Raw genomic sequence first — 26842 nt, 5'->3', positions numbered from 1 at the left:
TCCTTACATAAGGAGCACATACATTATTTTTACATGTGAAGAACAAGAAATAATGCAGAGCAGAGTTGTGGTTCTGCATAGATTTGTTAGCATTTCAGATAATTCCACAAGTATTACCAATTTAATCTTTCAGTTATCTTTCTTAAAGCTATAGAATAAATAAAATGGTTCATTACCTCTGTGTTCAGAAGAAAATCTTGCTGAGGAGAAGGTTCTTTATCTAGAAGAACTAATCCTCACAAAACGCTTCCCTCAACACTCTAGAGCTGATCTAAAGCCCATTAAGGTCACTGAGTCTTTCTAGTACCTTAGATGAGCAATGGACTAAGTCCTAAGACCTGTGACATGTCAACATCATTAAAATACACATTTTTAGAACTCCATTACAGAAGCAAAAGTTTCACATTAATAAGATCTTTGAATGATATCCTTTATTAAATTTTAATAAAGCAGTGCTTATAGTAGCAACTGCTGCTAAGTCCTTTCACTACTCTTACCTCTGGACAAATCAATGTCAATAGTTCACAGTTCAACAGCACCGAGTGGAATCAGTGTACGGATTTCCTGGTGGAATCTGAAGACAGAACCCTACAGCTTGTTAAAAGCCAAGGGCATGAATGAGTACATGATTTTAAAACAACTCAAGCCAGATTTCCCACTACAATGGTATCTCAGAGCCATCTGTAGTATTCACTGTGATAGGCATTTCCAGAAAATGGCAAGTTCCCATATTCCAAGTGTTTCTATTTCATGAAAACATTCATCATCTGCAAAAAAAACTGATCCCTTCACTAACTTGACCCCTAGAACAAAGTTCAAAGTAGCTGTTTCCACCAGTTTAAGAGCTATTATGAGACGTTTCCAATTTGGCAGCCACTTCTCAAAAACTTCACTGGCATGAATGAAGTGTCACTTGTGACACCAGCTAGCAGCATCTGGAGGAATTGCCTTTGATTACCTGCCAGTTAGCCAGGAATCAACACTTTATTTGCGTGTAGCACTGTGAGAAAGTGCATGCATGTAGGCATGCCTGCTGAAACACATCACACAGTTAACTGCAGTCTCACTGATTTTCAACTGGAGAAGGTCCTCGGACACTGAGGAATGTCCACATGGGAAAAGTACAAAGAACAATTGAGTTGATTTTTGTTATCTGCTGCACTGAGGCCTTGGCTCAATATTACTCTGCTAACAAGTTACAGTGCTGGAATCCTTGGCACCAGCAGGCCATTCTTGGAGGAAAAATGCCTTATAGAAGTACTTCAGCTTCTGTGAATTCAGCCCAACTTTTAATCCGTATCACATAAGGTAGAAACAGTGAAGTTCATAATGCTTTACTGCATGCAGCTCAGATCCAGCCAACATGCAAGCCTACACCAAAATAGAGCAAGAGACAGTTGCAGAAAGGGTGTTTAAAGGGTACCTAGGAAGAACCATGTATCACTATGAAATAAATCATCTCCTTTCAAACCAAATGCAGAGATACTCAGCTGCTTGCACAGAGATGCTTGGTCACTAAATGAAGGTCTTTCGGTTTTACTTCCATCATTGATTTGGATATAAAAGCAAACGCCTTGCCTACACTTTCCTCCCAGATTTTGCTGCTAGCTGTGAAAGTATCCATGTCCCATATCTTCAGATGGTGCCACCCTAATAACAGCAACAAATTCTTTTAATTCCCACTCCTCAAACTCTTTAACCTCACTGTCCAATTCAGCTAGCCTCATCTTGCTTTCTCCCATACAACAGCTTTAGCTTAGTCTTCAGCTTGAAAAAGGAAGGCCAACATACAAATAAATAAGAAACGAAAAAAAATGCAGTCTGAAAATATCACAAAAAAGCCAATCTTGAAGCATTTCCAGGCTGAAGCAAAGCAGGAAATTCTAAAAACATTATAATAGAGATTATCTTCTTGATATATCCTGCCAAATTTTGGCTGTCCAGTAGAAAGGACTAAGCTGACAAACTCTGAATTCTTATCCACTTAATGCAAGCTTTGACCCATATTAGTTATACCCATTTTTAGTCAAAACTCTGTTTCACAAGCCCCTTAGGGCTTTTTCCAGTCCCACTGCTTTGATGTCTGTGTAAGAAAGATTTATAATCAGAGCCTCCAGACTATCTCACATGCTTCAATTTTCAGCTCTGAAAAGAAGCATCTTTTCTTTTCATAATTCTCACCTCATTTATTATATTAATTAGGCAATCTTCTGTGCTACTACCAAGTCCACTACAGAGGAGAAAGTTTTCCACATCCTTCCCAGCAATAAACACTCTCTTTATGGCTTTGTTTCACGAGGCAGAGCTAAAGGAAAGGGATGAAGCAGGATGAAGCTCCATGGAAACTTCCCCTTTGCTGTCCATTGTAGTCAGCTTGAGTGAAAGCTGCATCCCTGGCATGAACTACCCCATTGCTGCAGTTAGATTACAGTGTGTTGTATCACCTGGCATGATGTCAAAACAGATGTTGATTAGCAGAGGCACATGGCATTCATTTTGAACAAAGCAATTTCAATATTCACTTCATTTAAAGAAACATAATGGTTTTGGAGGTGAGGAAAGAGTGAAAATGAACTGATACGTATTGAATGTGATGGAACTACACATTCTTTGTCTCTTTGTTGTGCTCAGCAGGTGGTAATCAATGACCTGATAAGATTAGTGAGACCTTTAACATTTCAGAAAGGAGTGTAGGAGCCATGAAAAAGTCTTATAATTGACCAGTATTGCACTAAGCTCACCCAGCGCCAGAGAATACTGCGCTCATTTTTTGTTTATCTCATCTCTGACAGTAGATATCAAACTTGTAATGCATTTTCTGAAAATAATAAAGTATCAAAGCAATACTACTACAAACCTTTTCTTTATGGCTAATGATGGATACCCTTATTAAATCAAACACACTCTGGACTTGCCATAGAGAAAAAAATAGAAATCCAGAATGTTGTCACTTAGTTTCAAAGAAGTCGTGCTGGATTCATTTCGTAGTGCTGATTTCACAGCAGAGAAGAGATACTCACAAAACTGCCAAAAGAATTTGAGGGTAGGTATATGTCCTGGTGTGTGTAATGACAGCATTATTCTACGCTGGTGATGATTGCTGTAGCTTTCTTAAATTAACCCAGGCATGAGGTGGATTATTATGCTCTTTTTTTCCCCAAAAGTGATTAAGTGACTATTTAGAGCCCTAGACAACCTTTTCACTTCATTTGGTTTCTCTGTCCTAGAAGTAGATACTTAGGAAACACTCATACAGTACTAATTTTCCTTGCAAAAAATTGTCCTCACGGCTACAGAAATAATACACGAATATGAAGCAGGTAGATTTACTGAGTGGAAAACAGCAAAAGAATTGTATGGACAACTTCTCCAGCTGCTTTGAATTTGAATGCTGAACCTGATTTTAGATTTCATTCAGAATTCAAAGCTACAAATTTCTAAATCTGAAAGGTTTCAGAACCAAAATGGAGGAATCTCACAAAACTAGTGACTAGCACTCATCTGTGAGATTTGAGTTCACTGTTTTTCTATCTAGTGCCAAAATGAGTTGCAAGCACAAATTACATCAACTCCTGTCAGCTGAATCTATGAAAAGTCTTGCTTTAGTACATCAGAGATTTTGTATCTTGTTGTTTTTTGTTTGTTTGCTTGTCTGTTTTTTTTATTGTTTTGGTTTTCTTAATAAACTTTTCAAATAAACTTTCTATGAAATTGCAAAAGTAAAGCTACAGAACCTCAAAGTTTCATTGATCCTAATTAGATGATGCTGATATGCAGTGCTGATCAATGGGTTCAGCAGCTGACATGATAGTGAAGCCTCCACCTTCACCAACCATATCCATGTGCAGAAGGAACATCTAACTTCTAGGGCAGCTGTCTCCATTGCAATAGTTTCAGATTATCTTGAAATATATGTTAAAAAAAGCTGGATTTCATAACATTTTCTTCATGTATGAATGTGTCCAAAATTATCATCTGGAAATGGGAATAAAGTTTGACCTACTCAAGTTCTATTTTTATAATTGAAATCTAGCGTATTTCTTTTTGTATTATTTGTAAATGTGGGGTTTCCCACTTCTTTCATGTGTACAGGGCAAAGCCAGTGAGTTTGAAGAACTACAGAGGAAAGAAATAATTAGCAATGATTAGAAACAAATTTTGTTTGTCTGGCTGCAAAGTATGGAGCAAACTAGAGGTGGACACAGCTTTATTCTGACTAGACTTACGGTCTATAAGTTTAATTTGGGGGCAATGCTCAGGGAAGGAAGAGAAGAATGTACCTTTTCTCTTTAATTTATGCAGAATCAGCTTCCAGCCACCTGGAGTTAAGACTGTGGATATGGTTACACCTCTGGTATGTGACAGGATATTTGGGGAAAAGGGAGTATATTCAAAACCCTGAAATGGGACAAAAAATGAAGACAGACGGGAAGATCAGGACTGAATTATTAAGTGATATGAATGCAAAAAACAACACATTTGGGAAATTTAGGAAAAAAACAAGACGTGGGCTCTGTGAGGTTTTAAATTGCATTATTGGCATTTTCCCAGCAAATAGCCCAGAAAAAAAAACTCACATGGTTTGCCAGAACTCTGGGATGATTCTCTACATGAAAGAGAAGACCTCTCACACGAGAATAGGCTGATCCCTCCAGAAATAGGCCTTTTGATTTATTTTTCCCTTCTCACATAGACACAGTTAAACCACTTTGGTCATTGGTCACATATATGCAATGCCTGTTGAAAAGTGGAGATATACACAAATGAAAGTGGGTCCCAAATGAACATTTGCAATACAAAGGAGGTAAATCATCTTAAATCTAGGAGTCTTCTTCAATTTGAACCACCTATTAGTGGATGGCTTCACAAATTCATGCAGAATACCATGCTTACAACCAAGAAGGAATGAGTCATATGGCACTTGGAGCTGCCTTTAAGGGTAACTAATACAAGTTAGTCAAATGCCATCAGTTAAGAGGACAAAGGAGAAAATCTCACCCCTGCCTTGCTCAAGTCCACTCTCAGTGATGGCTCTGCCGTGCACAGCTCAAAAGTGACAAGAACAGCAACAGTGACAAGAATGGAACCATTTTAATTGATTTCAAAAGTCCTTGAATATGGGTCATAACTTGCAGCTGAATTTTCGATAGTAAAATCTTTAAGGCAGGAACATCAAGGTTTAATTAATCTGGCAGTCACTTAAGTCTCCACCCCCTTTCACTTAGAGCACTGCAGGAATGATTAGCATGAGGATCTCAGCACTGCAGTACTCTGCCTTTGAATGTTAGTACAACTGGCTGTGGCTCAGTTGTTCATTTAGAAGTTCACCAGCAAAACTTGGCCACATGAATAGAACCCAAGTACGGAGGTCACACCTGCCAGCAAAAAGCCCAAGGAACTATGGAAGGAAAAGGATTTTCAACACTTGCAACACAGAGGCCAATAAAACTAGTCACATCTTCAGTGATCTTGTCTGGGCCCTGCTAAGAGGAAGGGAAGACCTGCAAAAAGAGAAACGGATTCTAGTGGAAAATGAACTTTAAAAGTTCAGAGGTTCCTCTCCCAGCTTCCTTGGAGTCTGCAGCCACAGCACAGGGATGAACTGTTCCCCTACCAGGTAACCCAGACACAGCAGCAAGCTAAGTGCTTTGCATGCAAAGAGTGCACTCAAGCAAAGAGTACAGGAGGCTTTTATAATCACAGCACTGACATGCACATATTTAGAAGGCTATAAAAGATTCCTGATTTCTCAGCCAAAAGTGATCAAGAGCTGAGTTCAAGCCTCAGATATTCTGGATGAGTTTCCTTTCAGCTGAGGAATCATGTGAGCAGAAGATGTAACAGAAGCCCTTCCACGCCAGCATGCAGAACTCAGCAACAGCACTAATCTTGCGTGCACAACCATTGCTCAGACAAGCATGCTTTTCATTAGAAGTTGAACTGTGAGACTCTGAACTAGCAGACAAGATGGTGACTGTCAAACCCACAGCAATCTCTGCAGCTTTGCACTGAGATCCAGGCACTGCTTTGCCAACGCAGCTCTCGACATCATCTCAAGAGCAGAAAAAGAGGAGCGTCTCGCTGAGCTGAAACACTTTGCAAATGTCATACAAAGCATAAAACTTCATAGTTTGTATTATTGCATTTTAATGGTAAAATAATACTCGGCTTTTAATGTTACTTTAGTACTTTGAATTTAAGAAATAACATATAAACACGGTAACTTCAGATAAAAAGAGCTTTGATATTCATTCACAGATTTAAAGCTGTGTTTTGCTGGCCAAGGAGAAATTGTTATTCCAGACAAGCCATAATAAATTTCTATTTCGTAGTTTCTAAAATATTCTCTTGGAATTTATGGCATCACTGGAACGTATTCCTTACATTTTTAAACACATGACTTTATTATTTTGCCAGTAATTTTATGTATTGCACTAAATCACTGTGTTATGAATGTTCACATTCTTTTTAGCCTTTGTCTTTTGTAGATCAAATTAATCACAACTTATAAAAATGCACTATCAAGTATATGTACTTCTAACTTTGTTGAGCATTTCAAACTGGGTATACTAAAAACCCTAGAATTAATAAAGTCAATATTTTGAATTGATATTATTTTGATTCATTTATCAGTGCCATAAATTATAGTTTGTAGAATCTGATTTAAGCCACTCTGTAGCTTCAGTGACAACCACAAATCATGTGCACGCATACAGATTTCCTTACATCTCCCCAGCAAACAAATCTGTTTCCTTTCTGTCTACTCAGCCTTCTCAGTTCTCAGTCCTTCTGCACTCTGAGCCTTTGTTCTCCATTAAAACAACACGCTCAGCTACTTAGCAGAGATCATTAAGTGACGAAGCCTGTGTACTCCTTTGGTGCTGTCCTAGAATTATCTTTTCATACAAGATGTAACGTTCCCTTTTTCACCTTCTGAAGCCATAAAATGCCAACCCTCTGCAGCTGAAGGGAGGCAGAGATTTATTAGCCTGTCTAAACCAGACTTTGAAAAGTGCAGAGGAAATTTCTGCTCAGCAGATGCCCTGCAGAAGGCATTTGCAACACTTAAAATTAACTTAATGTTCCTTTTCAAGAGACTGAGCATCCCATAAAACTTGGGTCTCTTTTGTCCAGTTGCAGCCAGTTCCTCTCCAGCATTTTCTGCTTTCTCCAAAACAGTCCATTTTAGATCTTTCTCAACTTCACATAGACACACTCTGAGGAAGTTCACATTCCCTGCAATCTTATGACCTCTTCTATCTTTCCAAGGGGCTGCTGGCTCGTCAGCATGACAAAGCTGCTTCTATCCCAAAAAACCCTTATGGTCCAAATTTAATTCGACTGAACTACAAAACCCAAAAGGAAGGATTTGTGTAGGGTACGGCGAGAGATTTGTAACAAGGATAACACAGCAGAAGCTGGTGTGGTACAAATGATGCCAAGAGATCACTTGAAGAAATAAAGCAATTCAAAGAATTCTCCTGGCAAGCAAAAACACATTTCACCAACAAACATTTCAGCGAGCTGGTTTTAAATCAAAGCCAAATAAAATACCAAGAAATTTACAATTAGGTGACTTCGTTGTCAGATCATTCAGAAAACAACATCAGAACGGTAGTTGCAGAATGAGTCTTTTTTAGCGAGTTTATCATACATGATTGTGGAAAACCTGCCAGGCTTAGAGTTTATTATCAAGGCAGCACTGGAAACCTCTGCACAAATAACACATTGGATGCATTGCAAAGCTAAGTCAGGTCCTAGGTAGCCCCAAACAGTTTCCTCAGCATGGCAGGGCTCAGCGTGAGCGTGACACCTGGTAGCAATAGCACTTGCAGCATCAGAACCAGAGAGCAGGCGAGCGTTGTAAGCTTTTGTTAAACCTGACAGTTTAACCTACTGCTGAAAAAGGAATTTATGGACCTCGAGTTTTGATTTAAGTCGCTGATTTATCACTTTCATTCTGTACCAAACTTTGCCCAGTAAAAGACTTTGCATTAACAATTCTACTTCTCCTAGCAGAATTCCTTGGTAGAGGTTCCTTATGTGAAGAGTAATCGGTCTCTTCTTTCAACATCCATTCTCTACCAGTGCCTTGCGGGCACACAGGGCACATCCAGTGCAATGGGGTAGCATTTTTCAGACAAATATCTTTGTCAGGGGATGTCATGCTGGGACAACAAGTAGAAATATCTGAAAATTCAGGTCAAATTCATCAAATAATTTGAAATAGCAAAATGGAATGAAGAAAGCATGCCTGGATATTTTACTGAAATATTTTGAGTGAAACATTTCAACCACTCATATCAAATCATTGGTACATCTCATGAAATAAGCTACTCTTTAAAGGAATAGTTTAAAGAAATTCTAACAGTAAAAAACACAAACAAATTTGCATATTTTGTTACAGCAGTTGACCTCAAATAATTATTTTAGTCAACCACATTACTTTTTTTTTTTTTTTTTTTTTTTTTAATTGCAGGAAGTCACTGTGGATTACCCTGAATTTTCCTCATCCCCTTAACCTTTTGATTTTTGATTTTGCAGGAGGCAGGGATACAAAGAGCTTATTTGCCCAGCTTTACCCATGGACTGCAGCACATGGAAAGAATTTCATTTAAAAAAATGACTAAAAAGCACACAGCATTAAGATTTACACTAAAATTTGTCCTCATGTAAGTAGTTCCACATATTTCGGCTACCCACAGTATCTTTAAAAAAATTATTCCATTGTGAGACTGTATATAAATGATGTGCAATACATAGAATGAAGTGCAGGAAATGTCAAGGACATTCATTTTAGCACTGCTTCCTAGGACGCCCCAAGAAGAGACATGAGTGAAATTCTGAGAGCAGATAGATGCATGAAAAATGGACCTACTGTCCCTCCCTGTGCAGATCTCCTGAAGTGCTGGATCCTGTCTACATTACAACTGCCTCTAACTACACAGCAGTAAGTGAAAAAAAGACAGTGATTGAGAACAACATTTATTGGAGTTAGAGCTGTTTTTTCCTTAGTGTAGCAAGACTCTACCCTAAGTTATTTCTTATTACTCTGTTCCTAAAGAAGTGACCTCCCTGCCTATAACAACACATAGCTGTTAACACATTTGGATAACCTGGCTGCATTCATCTCCGTGCATTACCCAGAAAAAGCAATCAATTTCTTCTAGAAGTTCGTGAAAGCACACACAAAAAGGGAGGGGGGAACAAATTACAGACACTCCTAGGAAAAAAAAAAAAATCAAATGCAAAATACTGTGCAAAGGCATCAGCGTTTTAAGTCTTTGAAAAAATCCAGGCCCCACTGAAGAAGTTAATCTTTTAGAACTCCATATAGCATCTTTCAGCTATATTGTTTATGATTTACCATGGCATCAGCAACACATCTAAACACAAGGGGAATTTTACCCTCTTCACAACATCACACACTGACTTCTTACATTCTTGAAACAAAGCTTAAAAAATACATTATCTTTCATTCTCTCTCTGCACAGGAACTTCTCTGCCAATAAAGTTGTTGTCAGCATGTAATCCAAAAGTTGTGCATTCTCCTTTACCATCATCCAGTTTACCCTTTATTGAAACTTGTTACATCACTGTAATTCCCATAAACCACATTACCAATCTTCAGACTCAGCTCAGCAAAGAGAGAATAGGTGTCTGGCAAAAGAATGAAAACTAAACAGAGAAAAATAAACTTTATCCAAGCCCTTGACAATGATTTGTCAAGCTTAGCTGAGCCTTGCACTTACCCAGTGATAGGAAGCAACTAGACATGTACTTACACTAAATCCAGCCTTATTCTGCTCTTGGGTTATACAATATATTATACCTTGAAAACAGCACTTACATAAGTGAAGCTACAGTGGACTCACATTTCACATGTAGAGAAACAGCTGCTATTTTAATTTAAAAAATCTAAATTAAATCATAACTTAAAAGCTATGTTTCATCATCCATAGAACATGCCAAATCATATGCCTGAAATATAAAACTGATGCTGAAATTCTGGTAATATTTAACATATTCTTTATGAAGAAAACATTCTTCTTGAGCTTGGAAACTGACTGAACAATAGCAGCCTTAGGACCTCCAAAGCCGAAGGCGCACAAAGGTTATGAGAATGTGTCTGCCCAAAACTACAAATCAAAGAGTAACAACAATACCATATGTTACAGAACATAAAGTATCCTTCACAAACACTATAAAATCCCCACATATCTCTGCCTCCAGAGTCCCACTGCCCAGTGGATGGTTGTGTTTCATTGCACTATCACCATATAAGAACATTTTTACTCCATTTTTAAAGGCATGTCAAAAACCTAGTAGTACCACTGAGTGACCCTTGGAGGGTTAAGACTAAGTAGTAATGATAGAAGACTGTCCTTGGCCTAATGCTGTTTAAAAATGCAGAAGCTGATTTCATGGAAATGGCTCCAGGTGGCTTTAAACTGCAGCAAAAAAGTGGTCCTTACTCATGTTGTTTGTTTCATTTAAATTACAGTCTATATATAAATTACATAGACTCCCATGAAACCTATTTCTTTTTGGAGTAATTCACACAGATGTATCAAAGATCCCTGTGGTCTAAGTTATGGCGACTAGTAAAAAAAGGGGCACATCCACTCTGGCACTGAGACTCTGCATCAAAGCAGGAGAGAGAATTAGTTGCCTCCCATGTTAAACTGCACATACTCAGGGATTTGTGTCATAGAGATGCACTCACCAGCTCAATGGGCTCACAGATGAAGGGACTTGGTGCAATAGCAGCTTCTTTCACAGCCAATTACAAAAGGGGAAGTACAACCAATTCCATTATCAAAATCTTCCTTTTATTCCTTGGAAGAGAAAGTAAAGAAGTGTGAGAGCAATGCTTTCCATGTATCTACATGCCACTGAAATGTTACAGCTAGCAATGTTTTCATCCATTAAGGGCACTGAAAACTTGGTCAGAGAATGAGAATTAGTCCTCTGAGAACAAGATCTTTTAGGAAGCCTAAATTAAAAGCAGTAGATGTGGAGATATACCTACAGTCCATTCAAAACCCCTCTAAAATCAATGAATTATGCTTTACAGCAGCCCCCTGAGAAAGCACAATGAGACAAAGGAGTTCAAGCTTCAGCCTGAATGTTTGCACCTGGGGCCTGGGTAAAAGCCTGCATGTAGCCTCACCGTGCACATAACCCTTTGCAGAAGCACACTCTTTCAAGAAAGATTAATATGAAAGTATCCTAAGGGTCACAAACATAAATATCAAGCATATTTTTATCAACAGATCCCCAAAATTTTAAGAGGTACCTGGAATACTCTCAAATGGCTCTTTAAATAGAAGATAATGAGTAATAAAACTGACAGACTCTCTTTCCTATGTTGATTTAAGACACATTTTCCTTATTCCATTAAAATTCCTTTTTCAAACTCTCAGCAGCAACAGTCTTGCCTGGTAAAACTTATTCACAGTCTAAATGTGGTTTACACAGAAGCTTAATTAGACTCTTTCAGTATGGTTGTGGAAACAGACATTCTCTGATCTGCCATACAAATGCTCCCATCTCATATTAACTCGTGAGTTGTTCAGTATATATTGTCTAATCAAAAGGAAAATTACACAAATCTAAGATGGAAAGGTTCAGCCAAGCCCACCACTCCTCATACTCAGAGCACAACCACCAAACAACAACCCCTACATCACACAAATGGGCTTACCTGTACGCAGATCTGAGGAGACACAGTGAGAAAGAATCTTTTCAGGCTAGACCTCAAATCCCCATATTTTTGACAGATTGCTGTGGCCATCTGCTGCCTTTCCACAACAGGTGGAATATGCTTTATCAGATCTGCCATTGCCAAGACAACTATCATTTTACTCATTTATAAGATTTATGCCCCAATCGTCCTCATTCTTTCACACGGAGGACTTGTCTATGTGGAAACTTAGTGCACAGTGAGCCAAGATGCTGACCTTCTGACTTTCAGCAGACAAGCTTGTCTGCTCTAAAGCTCTGACTGCCCACTTTGAGGGCCTTGCATCGTTACTTTCTCATGAGGCGCTCTGAAAAAATTCATGGTTGGAATTCGGTGCAGAGAAGTTATGTACAATTCACAGCCTCTCTAAGAAAATTCACTTTCTAAGAAATTCACTTTCTCTAAGAAAAAAAAAAAAAATCAGGGTGTAAGATCCCACCACCTTCTTTTCTCAGAGATGAGGGAACCAGGAGATGTTGAGGCCCTGCCAGGGTGACCTCAAAATGGCAGCTAGGCCAAGGCCCTCAGCCAGGTGCATGGTGCCAATGCCAAGCTGGGCATGGCAGGGCTGTGGTGTAGCTGCAAACCAGCATCTTCTGGCCTCACTGAGAAGTAAGATGTGTGGTGAATGTAGAACATCTGCTCCAAGCTGGGCTAAGGTAAAGTGCCACAGCCAGAGCTGGGTCAGGAAGCTCCAAGGGATCCATCACGCTGGTGGCAGCTCAGCTCTCCATTGTGCCATTGTCAGACAAAGTCTGGGGAAGAGTCTACTTGTGCTTGCAGTCAAAAAGCAGATAGTTTGTTAGAAAAAAAAAAAAAAAATCTCATCCTTCACTCCAGCTAATTGCATAAAGAAAAGAACAGACCAAGGCAGGCAGATTTATCATCAAAAGCATCCACATTCATTTAGCTTCCAGTAAGAGGTAATTCTCTGCGGTGACTGGAGGTATTGCACTATCACATTTATGGCAGTGCCATGTGTGGAGAACAGAGGATGCTGCTATGCCAGCTGCTGTATGTTATCATTATTTGTACTAGCATCATGCCAGGAGCCAGGTGCTGCACAACATAAAACAAAAAGTAATTCTCTCTTGCAGACAGTTTACAGAATAATAGCAAAGGTGACCACTCCTGACCTGGACAGCTTAGTCTAGATCAGGACAAAAGAGAGCATGTATCAGATACCATGCTTAAATAAAAGTTTTCTTCCCCATGGAAAGAATCTGTGACTAACCAGAGTCAAGATTGCAGCACTTGGAGACAGTCTGAAGGGACACCCACACTTTTGTCTGAATAAATTTTTCATCTACAAACACACACAAAGCACCGCCTAACTCACACACTTAAAACATTACAAATTTATCCTAATAGCCCTGTAAATTGTTTCTTCTGCTCACAGTGATAGAAGAATCCATCCCCAAGCCTACATCTAGGTTTTGGTTAGCACTCACAAGCTTCATGAGGCCTCAGCACTGTCGGATGGAAGCCCACAAAAATGGGCTGAATAATCTTTTAAAGGCCTACAGTTTTGTTATATCACACATACAGGTCTTTATTCTTAAAAAATTTAGGGGACTTTCAACATGATTAGCAACAGAGTAGGAGATAGGAACTTGATTTCATCCTCTTATTCATAGAGCATTTCTGCTTTCTTCACAACTGGAATTCAACTTCAAAACCTCCATCATAATTTCATCAAAATTTCAGGTTTTACTTGTAAATAAAGACATTCTTTCTGTTCTGTTGAAAGAATCTTTAATACTTGCTCAGCCAGAATGAAAGTCTTCATAACGCAGGTCTATCAAAGCTAAGTTACAGAAAAGAAAAAACTCACTTATTTTTTTGAATCTCAAAGAATATGCCAAAGATTTCCATCGAAAGAAAACTAAAATTCCTATAGAAATATGCATATAACTTCAAAATCCATTCCAAACTTTCAGAATGTCTCACTTTGTAGGCAGTAGGAAATCTGAATAAAACCCACCAGAAATCCTTGCAAAGTACTTTATAGAAATCTGATCAGTATGCTTCTTATTTGACTTGACTAAAATCAAAAGTGAAGTTTGAGAAATTTGGATTTAGGAAAACATGCCTAGGAAGATCTATTCAAAGCCCGTTTCAAATGCTCCTAGGTTTTGCTATATAGTCCCTGCCCTGGCACTCCCTTCATCTTGGTGCTCATTGTTATGTATCTTAGCTCCACACACAGGGCCCAAACGAATGAACTGCAGTTTTGCCATTGTCCCTATAGGCTGATGGATCACAGTCCTAGTATTTTACCTGCATAATCCTTCCTCCCAGAGGGATGCCCCTAATTCTAATTAAATGAGTACCTTTAAGTCCCTGATCTATGCAAAACCCTCTTTAAAATGTGCACTGATAAAAGCATCAGGAACATATGTGCATACCACAATCCTATATGAAAAAATACAAGAATTTACTTATCCAGTCACAGGCTTATGAATATTTCTTGCATGTGTGAGTCTTACACTTTTAGTATAGAAATAATAAGCTACTGGAAAATGAATTGTGGAAGACTCTTCTGCTTCCAATACTGGTATTAAGATGAAGGCAAACTCTGTACAAAACCAAAATATTTGGTAGGAAGGGTAGAGAAGATCAAGTGTAAGATGACAGAGAGACAGTCTCAGGCTGGTTGCAGCACCTGACTTTGATTACAATCTAAGCAGCCAAAAAAATGAATACAAGGATAGTATTCAAAAGACCTCACCAAGATAAGTATGATAACTTGTCATAGTGTTACTACAGTTGACATATGTCCATGCTAAGCATCCTTGCAAGGAAGCTTCAGTGGTCTTCAACTAAGATAGCAGTCAACTGCCTCCAAAAGGTGGGCTAGAGCTAACCTTGAGAAAAAACTCCAAAACCTTTGGACAGTCCAGCTCACATGGCAACCTCATCTGCTTCTCCTCTCTGAATGAGATGTTTCAGAAGCCCTGCTTTAAGGAGAGGAGAAAAAAAAAAAAAAAAAAAAAAAAAGCAAGCTACCAGTATTTAGCCTTTTAAAAATATATGTTTTATAAGTCCTAGAGCTAGATCTTGACAAGTTTACACCTGGGATCTTACCCAACAAGAAGTTCCACATAAAATGCTGTTCTTAACAAATAGTACTGACAAGTAAATGGCTGTGAATGAAATCTATGAAGCATAACCTATTTTCTAACAGATTCCATAATCACTGCAAATAATTTCAACTTAATTCTGTTCTTTTTCTGCCTGCCAAGTGTTGTTGGTTTGCTGAAGCCCCCTCTGCAAGCCGAATCAGAGACCTAACCTCTGGAGAGCCTCCCAAATCAACAAAATGTCCCCTCCTCATTCTTACTCTGCTAGAGTTTGTTTTGCATGGAATTTATTTGCCCGTTTTGCATGAGTCGTTTGGCTGTAATCTCGGCAGCATGTAGCCTTGCCAGATTTCAGAAAGATGAGCAAACTTCTGAATCTGATAGCGACTTCAGCAGAATACCAAAAAGGGGCTTCTTTGTTCTCCATAAACAGACTATTTACTTTGATCTGGTAAAATGAATTAATGAAAGGAAATGACACCTTCCAATTTGGTGTGTGCAAGAGAAAGAGCAGTAGGCTTAATTTTGTTTTCTTTTTCCTTTTTGCAAAGATGGAGTAGGCTAAGGGGTATCCTTTCCAAAGTACAGTGCTGATAGAAATAGACAGATTTTCTCTGGTAAAAAGTCTCCTCATAACACCGCAAGGTCCATGTATATGCAAACAGTTCAGAGTTATTACAAATCTAAAATAGGAAGCTATTCACTTGATCTTTTGGTTCAATCCTATTAGGACCCCCCTGGAGCTCTAAATGGATACCAGCCTGTCACAGGCCTGTTGCTGTGACGACCCAGTCTTTATAGAACAAGAAAAAGAAATGATAGTGATTGGCAGACCTTCCTTGCCCTAGTATGTAACACAAAAGGAGACAAAATGAAGAGGAAGTCAGACTCTTATTATAGGTTTGATGCTTCTTAACCTTACAGCACCTTACACCTGGTAAGTGTCACCCTGCAAACTTAAACTCTCGGAAGAGTAATATAACATTTCAGTCTCAGATGTGAAGAGCCAAGTCAGGCATTAATTTATCTGTCCTGTTGTTTTGGTTGATTGAAATGCAAACAGCATTCCTAGCAAAAGCACATCTGCAAAAGAAAGAAATAAGAAGAGGATCAAATCCTGCTGGCCATGCTCTTACCAATGGGTTTACAGGTGTAAAAGCAGTGGGTGAAGCTGGATTTAGCTCACAGTGTAAATGAACAAGGGACTAGCGCGACAAGGACTACAAGAGGGAACTGTCTACGGCTCCTATTTGCCCTGCATAAGAAAGAAATGAATTTGATAAATTCTGCCACATGGTGCCATACTGCTATCCATGTCCTGCTAGCTGTAATCCTGTTTCTAGTTGCTTTAACTTCCCTTGGTATCTGTGACAGACTTTCAACATCAGTTACAAGAAAGTACAAAATATACTTTCCTTCACTTCTTTTTTTTGGGGCGGGGAGGGGGGTAGGGAGGAGGCAGCCAAACAAGAAAAAAAAAAAAAGATCAGAACAGGTATAAAATAGAAAGCTTCCCATTAGGTTACTACCATGAAAATCCAGATAAAGTTACTGCGATGTTCAGAATATTGTACGTTCAATTGTTGCTATCAAGAACTGTCACATAAAATGATTGTCTAGGAGTGATAGACATTCACCTGTATTTACAGTGCCTGAGCTATGAATCTGTATTTCATGCATGTTTGTGCCAAACTTAATTATAACTTTTTTTTCTATCACTCATTAATCTTGAAGAAATCTCAGGAGCCAAATAGCTTTCTCATGGTGATGCAAAGAAAGCAAATCAAAAACTTTCCTATTTTCATTCTTTTCTGAAGTTGCCTTTAAAGAAACGAAGTTTTTACTCAAACTTTCAAGCAGCAATTCTGACACTTTTAGTACAACTTGGTATTTAAGAGTGTCACTAAATAAATGTTTGCTCGAGCAGGGAGATAAAATCCAATAAACTGTGACCCTTAACGATGGTATATAAGTTTTGTGTCAGCACGCTCAAAAAATGACAGTCTGTAAAGATAACAAGGGAATGTTAAATTAGTAAGAACAGAAAATCCGGCTATATTCTGAAATGACTTTTTTAATATCTAACTCACAGTTCAGAATGTTAATTTTCTTGAATAAGCAAAGCTGAACTTTTTGTGGTCTGTAGGAAAGCGCTTGCGCTTAAAATAACATTCAAATAATGGCACAGATGCCAGCTGATAGAAGCCAGTGGGGTTACAATGATTTTTAACCAACAGTTTCTGATCCAACATCCTAAAAGCTTTCAGATTCAAAATCTAGAATATGCTACTGAGTGTTTTGTATTATATTTAAATATTTACATTTACAGCTCTCCAAAATTATTCCTTCATAACCACTCACTTCCAAAGGGATTTCCATCTCCAACAGAAAAGACAAAAGCGTGAATCTTTCACTGTTGAGGTAGGGTTTAAAAAGAAAATTACCCATCCTTTCTCAGAATTTTAAAAAGCAAGAAAGTTAGCACACAGGCAATGTTATAATTTCTTTCAACATTTTCAACTTAATTTCACAGATGCTTTAAAAAAAGATAACATTGAACTGAGATACGCTTACTATAGTATATATACATATATATAGATACACATATTGCCTGATGAAGGCTGATTGTACCTGACAATGCAAGCTCTTAAAGCTGGATCATATGTAAAATTTGCATAAAAATATGTTTGTTACCCAGGAGAAGAGAAAAATTAAAGGGGTCAAAAAATAAACTGTAAGATGATTTCACTTTTAGCTGAAATTTCCTCCTTTCACAATAGGCATTGCTAATCACTGCCAATTGAGAAGCTGGAGAAAATGCCTCTTTTACAAACCCTTCTTCTTACTTAAAAGAAAAAAAAAAAATGACAAGCAAAAACAGAACTATAATGCAAGCAACAATAAGCTGGAGCTTTTTATTTCCGGCATAAGCAGAAATCGTGCCCAGGGTTTTTCTTACATTAATACAAGTTTCCATATGGCAGCTTGGTAAAAGTGCACTGAGATTTTAAACATGAAAACTTCAGTTAACCTGAAATGAACGCACTCGTGTCAGTAAAGTTACAGCAATTCAGCAAAAAGCCATGCTTTATACAGTTTTGTACCACCATCAAATTAGCTGTTTTTTTAAATTACCACCAAAGACCATATAATGAGTTCACAAACTATTACTAATTTACTGTAAGGAGAAACGGGAGGGATTTGATAGTTCCATTTTAACTAACAGATAACTGAGAACACACTTTTATGACAAAGCTTTTAATTTCTCATATGGAAACAATGGCTTATGAATATCTATTTATCCTACAGATTGATTTATTTTTAGTATTAGTGCACGCAAGTTTGAAAAAGAAAAACAAACCAACTGCACACAATGAAAAAAAGCAGCAAGAAGAAAAAAATCCGATCATAATTTCTTTTTCCTGCACTCTGCAAAGCGAGAACTGTTTGCTCTGTAAGTATAACACTTTCAAAGTCATTTGGCAGTACCTTTTAATTACCATTATTGCAGCAAGATAATAGCATTTAGCAGTATGAAGTTTCTCTGCATTTTCCTCTTTCCACAGTTAATGCTGTCAGCCTCAGAGATATGCACCAAAATACTAGAGGTATAGGGGCATGCTGAGAGGGTTAAACCATCAGTGTTTTTCCTGGGTATTACAAGCTGGAGAGCAGTCCCTGGAAAAAAATGAAATTTGTCTCCTGTCTGTGGGATGAGCAGGGGTTTTGCACCACCTCCTGGTGCGCGAGGGAAACGCCAGAGAGCAAGGCTCTCACTCCCTCACCCTTTTACTCATCTGTTCTTGTTTTGTTTGGGTTCACTTGGGTTCTCGGTTCTTGTTATGTCCACCCCCTTTCCCCACCAATTTTTTAACCCCTCTTTAAAACCTCGTGCTCCAGCAGCACCAGAAGCACTCCCCCTGTCCTACCGTCCCCAGTCCTATAAAGCATATGGATGGACCAAAGGATTTTTGCACATTTCCCACAGGAACCTCTCTGTGGACAAAGCCACACACGTTCCTGCTGTAAGCCAGATTCCTCTCTGGAAGGCAAGGGAACCACAGATAGATGGCAGTCCTGGGCTGCCACTGTGAGGCCATGGGTACTGAGAGCCAGATCCAGGTGGGATCATAGGTGCTGGTCTTTTGTCCCCAGCCCTGTCTCCTTGGTCAAGACATCACCAAGTGTTAATCACCTTGAGCTTTTCTCCTGAGTCTCAGGGACAGACTGGTCTGAAGGCCTACAAGAGATGGACTACTCCTGCCTCATGTTTTGTGTCCTGGGTGGCTCTACAGGGTTTCTGCCACAGAAAATGAATTAAACATAAAAGAAAAAAAAAAGTAAAATCCCAGAGCTTCAGAACTGAATACTTCTCCTTTGCACTCACAAAGCCACTGTGTGATGGAGACTTGGCCTGTAAGCTTCATTACAGCTTAGAGCAAAACAAAAGAGCTAATAAGGGGGTTTCCATCATCTGTTTGGCTTCACGCTCCCAGCTTTAAAACAAAACAAGACACTACCACCATAATACCAGAAAAATAAATGCTTTTCTTTCTTAGGTTCATAAAACACTCATTACACATAATTAATCATAATGACACACTGCATTCAGGCTTCTAGCTAGGTTCTGGCTGGAACTGTAACGAATTGGCTCCTCATAGCTTCCAGTACTTTACCCAGAATGTTCTTTAGGATGCAAAATTGATTATCCAAAATAGAAATCTCCTCATTTCCTTTGTTTTGGTTGCTGCTGAAAAACCTATTAGTTTTTTAAACCTCTGCATTTTCCACTTCCCTTTAAGAGATGGCTATTTAAATCCATTGAAGTTAGTGGGTTTACACTGCAGTGAAGTTAACCTAGCAGCTACAGAGTCATTAAAAGCTTGGCTAATGACTGACCAAAAGTTGACTCAATCCTCACTAAAGACTTTGGGCTGCTACTGAGATCATCAAGAAATTATATATGTCTTAATACTATCTACTCACTAAAGACCCCAGGATTTAATATGCAATAATGATTTTAATATCAATTTTTTGCCAATTTCTTATTGGCAAAACAGCAGTTGATACTATTTATAAATATGATACTTAAAATTTAAGTCAAAAAACCATAAGACCTTGCATTATAAATTTCAAAGGTGTATAGGACCATAAGTACATCTTTGATTCTAAAAGTAAGCGTGGAAGGAGAAAGCAAATGATAGTGTATATCCATCACCCCAGCAGACTGTGACATTTAAACTGGGAGTACAAATTCTGCAAGAGAGATTTTGTTCATCCTCACATCACTTGCACTGAACTCTGATAACGGGAGGTTGGCACTCGATCCAAAGTCTATTTGGTCAGCGGTTTTACACTCTGCTCATTTCAGCCTACAGGTCGAATTAGATCAACTCCCTGGAGAGACGGTGTCTGCTAGCTTCCTCAATTCCATGTGTGATATCAGGGCTATAACAGAAAAACACCCACAGGCTCTTGGGAGAAAATGTTGCCTCCTTCAGACTCTGCTTTAAGCAAGGATGTCTAAACCAGCTCAAACAGACAACAGCCCCTTGCATGCTGAACACAAGCACCTTCTTACCTGACAAACCTGACCATGAAGGATGCTTGATGTTGCAGGAGTAATCACTACTGACTGCTCCTCAACAGGGCATTTATACCACATCAGCAGGACACTTCCTTCTCACACACCTCACAAAATGGGTTTGCTTAGTCAAAAATGGCAAACCTGCAGAAATCTTCTCAAGTCATAGCGAATGGCATTGTTATTTGCTCACGGAGATGGTCCTCAGAGTTTAATAATAATACTTGTAAGTTACTGTTGCAAGCTAGTACAATACTGCATAAAGGATTATGGATTTGCTGTAGAAATCTAAAGTAGACTTAGAAAAAATGGAAGAAAAACTTTCAATAAAATTCTATGGGCCACAGTGTGCTTGTTTTCTGCTGAGCTTTGTCTAGTTGTAAGTCTATCAGTTTATGGCTTTCTAACACATCCCCATGGGCTGTTCTAGCTTTCACCAGATGGCAGTGGTGCCTCAGGGACTATCCATCAGATAAGGTTAGCAGCAGGGTCTCCTCCCCTCTCCAGAAATGCCTCCCCAAAGGCAGGACTTCAGGGATTCTGCATTGCACCTTCATTATCCTGTTCAAGAGTCTCCCATTTTCAGAGGCATCCACATCCAGAACATCAGAGGAATCTCTAAATCCATAGGGTTCCCTGAACAAGATTCTCTTTGTTGTTCAGCAACACAAAGAAGTGGTCCTGGCAGTTTCTGTGGTTATATCTACAGATTTCTATAAAATTCCAGAGATTTCTTCTGTCATTTAACTCAAAAGGAATCAAGGCTTATGGATTTGGTCTTGCCACAAGCTCTGTTTGGGCTGTTATCTAACTTTTCTGTTTTTTATCCATCTGCATAATGAGCACAGCAATTCTCCTTTGACTGATGTATCACAGGCTTTAATTCAATTGTCATCTGCAGGCTGCTGAGGCTGATGGCTACCACAGAAGCATCTATCTGAGCACTTGTACAGAACATGCATTCTTGGAGTAAGTGAGATATTTTTGTTCATGATTGTGGAAACAGAATGGAGTTTCCAGCAATGGATTTCCATCCACCACTTCTCTCAGCTTTTCAACCACCTTTACACTCCATGCTAATTCATAAACTCACATTCATTCATTTTTAATAAATAGTGTATTATCCCTCCTATATAGCAATCAGTGCCCTTTTTTTTTTTTCCCCCAATTCCACTCTCATTTTCCTCCAATAACAGACTTGGGAGCAGTTTTCCATCAGTAAATTCTCACTCTGTCACTGAAATATATATTTTTAATTACTTATTAGGAAAAAAAAACATACGTATTAAATTTATCCTGCTAGAAGAAATATACCAACTCTGAAACTGTATCTAAGAAAACCTCTTGTTGACTGGAAATCTCTGAACAAGCACACATTCTGCATCTGTGCCCCTTCTGAGCAAGTATAGCAGTACAATCTCTAAGTCAGTTTTCAGGTTTGATTCTCTCCTCCCCAGATTTATGCTGGCTCCATTGACTAAAACAGTATTTCAGTTTCTTATTGAAACTCTTTAACACTGCATAGAGCCTCTGGTACAGACTGCCAACAGCTTTCTCCAGGCACCAATGGTTTCTGCAGAAAAGTCAGTAAGAAAAGCTCATGCTTAATATGCTGAATAGCCAACATTATATATCAAGGCTTTGCACTCTGAGCATCTCTGTATGTCCCAATAATCCTAAAACGCTTTGTGCCTCATCAGACAGTAAATTTTATGTGTATTTCACCAAAATCAACAAGACAGACATCTATATGAGAGGTTAGCACCATTTGAGATCTGGATCTTGATACTACACTGACCTAATCTCTTCTGAAACAAATAAACAAAAAAAAACAACAAGGAAATAAAAAGTAAGCCCCTCTGTTAATGGTCTGAAGTTGTATTATCTGAAATAATGCAATTCTCCCTCCAGTTTTTCTGTAAAAATCCTTTTCTTGTGCTGCAGGGAATAACATTTATAAGGGAAAGGTGGAGATATCACACCAGGCAGTAAATGAGAAAACAACTTTGTCCTGCTCCAGGTAGCACACAGGATGATGACAATCAAATACTTAAAGAATTATTTTCAGCAGTCAGGAGCAATAGTGCACCAGGCAATGACCTCTGTTAGCAGTGATGGGACCAGGGGTCCATAATAAATCACACATTTCCCTACTTTATGTCATCAACCAGCTTACCCAGGGACTTGGAGCTGCTGAGGGCCAGATGATCAACTCCAGAACAAAACCCACATTTAAGACTCAGCATCCACATAGAAGTCTTGTGCAAAACAGCTCGGAGTACAGGTGGTGTATGGAACTGTTAATCTGGTCAAAGGCAGTTATTCTATACATGGGAGCAGGGGATACACACATGTGACTGCATACACATCCCCAGCACATGTGTAGTCTCCTACAATAGTGCCTTGTTTCTCCTACAGTATTACCAAAGGCTGAAAGGTTTGCCTGCTGAGATAAAGCTATTGTAGTGTTAAGAAAAACGTTACTGCTTTTTTAAATGGCCAAAGAACTGCCTCTGGTATGTGAGCTGAGACCTGGTACCAACTCAGCCTTCATGAGACGTGAGAAAAGTATATTCACTTCTGTAATATGAAATGTGTTCTGAGACGCAGAACTCAATTCTGTTATACAGAAGCACAGCGCAAAAGGAAAGGCTGCCCAGTACACATTTTGTTTATGCACTGAATTTATATTCTTGCAATGCAGAATTTTGAGCCACAGCCTCATTCCCCCCTAGCCACAATCCTGCAGCTGTGCAGAAACACATGCCATACTGCACAAACAGGGAAGAGACACATTTTTAATAAGTTGTTCTGACATTTCTACACTATGGCATTTATATTTATTACAGCAAACCATCACAGTGCACATTGCAAATCAATAAAGTGAATGTGAAGCTGTTCATAGCACTCAAAGCCTTGTCCATTACTGTAATATCCAGTTGTTTACAGTGCAGTAGTGAGGCACTTTAGGCCTCACTCAAATATGGCTTTCATTCTCCAATATGATCAAATGCCAACATGCTGTACAATGGCTCCTTTGTGGATCAGGTATATCCCAATTTCAGCCTTGGATAGCACTGCAGAAGTCAAGAGGGTTGTAGTTCACTCACATCATCAGGTAAAGATAAATTAAGTCAAAACCTCAGACCCAAGCTGTTTCCAGAATTAGCAGACTTTTGGCTCAGGTCCCTTTCTCCTCCTTAAACTCTTCTTCCTGATAGAAAGGGATCACAAGGAGAAAGGGGGTGTGTAGACAGAAAAAAATACGTCATCTCAGGCATGCATTCATTGGCAGCTTCCACAAGAGAGGTCTTGAGCTCAGCTCAGAAAGCTATTTCACAGTTTTTTTGGCTGTCTGTGCAAATGTCTATAACTTATTTCCTAACATTTCAGTCTGATCCTGCATGGAACAGACTGCAGAGACAGCCTGCTCTTGCCACATCCCTCCAGTATCCCTGGTATGGGTTATGGAGTGGTCAACTAGCAAGTGCCCTGGAGAGCTTCGCTTCAATTGAGAAGTTAGTTATTAGTATTATTATTCCTACTTCTCACAATAGAAACATTAACCCTTGTGGGAAAACACTTTAAGCAGAGTGCTTGCATTCCAGCTCTTCAAGAAGGAAGCTTTTGTTCTTCTCTCAGAAAGAAGAGAAACAGTCTGCCATAAGTTTCAGGTTAGAAGAGCTGCAGGTGTGGGAGGAGTCTGGCACTGCATGGGAAACTCAGGACACAGAGATTTCAATAAAAAGCTATGAGCAGCACAGGCTAGCTGAAGACAGAGCTGTCTGACCTTATCTCCGACCATCTTCGATAAACACATTGAAAGTAAAACTGAAACTTGCAGTGGATAAAATAAATAATTAGAAGTTAAGTATTCCTAGTTCCCCATACCTCCTATACAATTTGTCCCCAGTGCTCTAACTCCCTAAAATGTTCACCTATACTTTTCCCTTTAAATGTCACATTTGGGGGCGAAGAAAAAAGAACAATCTTATCTTTTCTCTCTTTCCCAGCTATGGATTTCCCTTTTTTCACACCCTTAGTTCATTTCTGTCACACCCACCTCCTCTACTTGCCCTTAATTGATAGAACATCACTCATTACCTCCCTGCAACAGCAAACAGCTTTATTACACTGCTACTGCTACTCCTAACCCCAGCCCCAACTACCTGTTCTGCAGCAACACAGCCCTGGTGCAGAGCCAATTCAGAGCAAACAGCTCAAGCAGGACACACCAGTCCATGCTCACAGATGTGGCTAATGAAGCCAGATTGATCTGTTCAGAGTGGCTCCACCTGGACCAGCACTGCAAGGTTGACTGGCACATTGAGTGAACAGCATTTATATTGTATTAAATACAAGAGGCTGTGCAGCAACTTCAGTTGCATAATATTGTATGCATTGCTATCACCAAGAGAGAAGAACATGAAGAAGAGATGCAGCAGCAAGGAATGGCATGGCTGTGCCTGTGTCAGTACCTGGCCTGAAACCATACGCCTCTTTCAGAAGTCAGTAGGTAGTCAAGGCTGCCTTTCTAAATTGTTACATGATACTGATTAGGAATTCCTGCTTTGCCTGAAGTTACTCAGATGTCAGAAGCAGCCCTGCTGCTTTAGAGCCTTACTATGCTGTTTTTCAAATCCACATTCCTCTGGTGTGTACAAATAAACTCCCCTGCTCCTGCTCCAAAAATATTTAACAGCAGCAGCTCCAGGGATTGTTCACATTACTGAAATGTAATTAGACCTACAGGAAGTGTAGAAACATTTACTAGCTTATTATATTAGCATAAGGAATAATTACACTACCTTCATTTTTTTTAACATAGCTGTAGAAGTACACTTTTTGCTCTGTCAGCACGTGGAGAAGCTGAGAGTTTTGGTAAGCCCACAGGTACGTGTTTATTTTACTCATGGGAAGAGCAAATATCCAAGGTTCCTAAGAACTCTGGAAAAGAGACAAATGCACTACAGCAATTTAACAAAGTGCTTATTCTAATCTGTATAAATATATGCACCACATGTATCTTTTATAATTGTTATGTGTTGTGCTATTTTGGCAATAGCCAGGACTGAAGGCTTTGTCAGCTATGCTTCAATGGACTCATAAAAGCACCTCTATTTAAAAAAAGAGGATTTCATAGTAATGGACACAATTGTAAGAGCTGTCAATGGCTACATTTCATCTCATTGATTTACACTGTGTAGGATGATTGCTTTGATTTGAATCACATATGCTGGAGACGTACTGCATTCAGTGCAAAACAGCCGGATTTCACAAAACAAATGAGCCAGCAAAATCCACTAATTCTCATGTGATGACTGTGAGTGAAAAACTCATGGGGCTATGCTGAGACATGGCTTGCAGTGCAGCAGGGATGGAGGCTGGGTCTCCAAATAACATTTTAAAACTGTCCAAAATGCACCCACAGCATTACCAGGTGGTGAGTTCTAATGCAGAACTCAGTCAAACAAGGCCTCAGAGAACCTCCAGCTACTGTCATACTGCTAGGCATAGGATACCTGGGACTTCCACATTGGATTGGCCCCAGCATCAAAACCTGCTGATGTTTGCTGCTGCCCCAGTTGGGTTGCTTGCAGTCTGGCAGATTTGCGTCACTTTCCTTTTTTCCTCCCCCCTGCAAACCCTCTGTTCAAAGGTAAATGTCTCTGGGACATTTAATATCTTGGAGTTGGACTCTGTGTGCAATGAGCCCTGCTTGTCTTGTACCTTACCCAGACTTTGTTATAGTCTTCATGAGTGATGATCAGAGGTAAAACACCCTGACCAATCTGTGTTCTGCCTCAGCTCTGCTATTACAGTAAATCAGAAGGAAGAGGTTGGGATTTGGCTTCCAGTGCACACCAAAGAACAAGTACAGAGAGATCTTGGTTGCCTCCTGACTCATTTCACATAAATCTCAAGAAGTTACACTTTTATTCCTCTGAAGAATACTAACCATAGTCTGGACACAACCAGTACTGAGTTTTCCTTTTTTCTCTCTCAAATGGGGATTGAGTCTATGTGATCTTACAGTATAAACACATGCACCTTTCCCCCTAAACAATCAGAAAGATCAATGCAGCAGAACAACAAAAAGGCTGGTGCGACAGAAAGGTGTTACAAAAACAAAGCACTCACCCACCTCTGAAGATCCAGGCTCAGATGGAAAACTCCACCAGTTGGGGATTCCCTACCAGAGAACATTCTTTAGAGTCAGGCAGCCCTTAAATGGGGTCTAAGAGAGGTGCAGCCAGGCTCCACCCCTTCTGGTCACAGAGCTGAATTGCCTTCACCTGTGTTCCCAGGGCTGACCGGGTCCTTTCCCCAGGTGCTCAATCAGTGGTTCAGGCCATAACTCAACAGTTACCAGATACCCCTCCATACATCCAACCAAGCACAGAGTAAGGCTTTGTGATCGTTTCTAAT

General features: G+C 39.3%; 1 long non-coding RNA gene across 2 annotated transcripts; it reads right to left on the bottom strand.

Moving 5' to 3' along the window:
- Positions 1-310: 310 nt before the first annotated feature.
- LOC128077128 (uncharacterized) lies at positions 311-26604 on the bottom strand. 2 transcript variants are annotated; one of them, XR_008204844.1, is made up of 5 exons: positions 26555-26597; positions 10727-10838; positions 4578-4737; positions 4281-4398; positions 311-2444 (listed from the first exon to the last, which is right to left on the bottom strand). It is a non-coding gene; the product is annotated as an uncharacterized LOC128077128 (long non-coding RNA). The 2 variants fall into 2 exon arrangements; XR_008204845.1 differs by having other exon boundaries at positions 312-2444; positions 26559-26604.
- Positions 26605-26842: the final 238 nt, after the last annotated feature.

This window comes from Tympanuchus pallidicinctus, unplaced genomic scaffold (genome assembly GCF_026119805.1).
Source record: "Tympanuchus pallidicinctus isolate F22 unplaced genomic scaffold, pur_lepc_1.0 scaffold15, whole genome shotgun sequence".
NCBI classification, from domain to species: Eukaryota; Metazoa; Chordata; class Aves; order Galliformes; family Phasianidae; genus Tympanuchus; species Tympanuchus pallidicinctus.
Note: the sequence above shows the minus strand (reverse complement) of the source record. Positions and strands in the feature narration are given on the sequence as shown.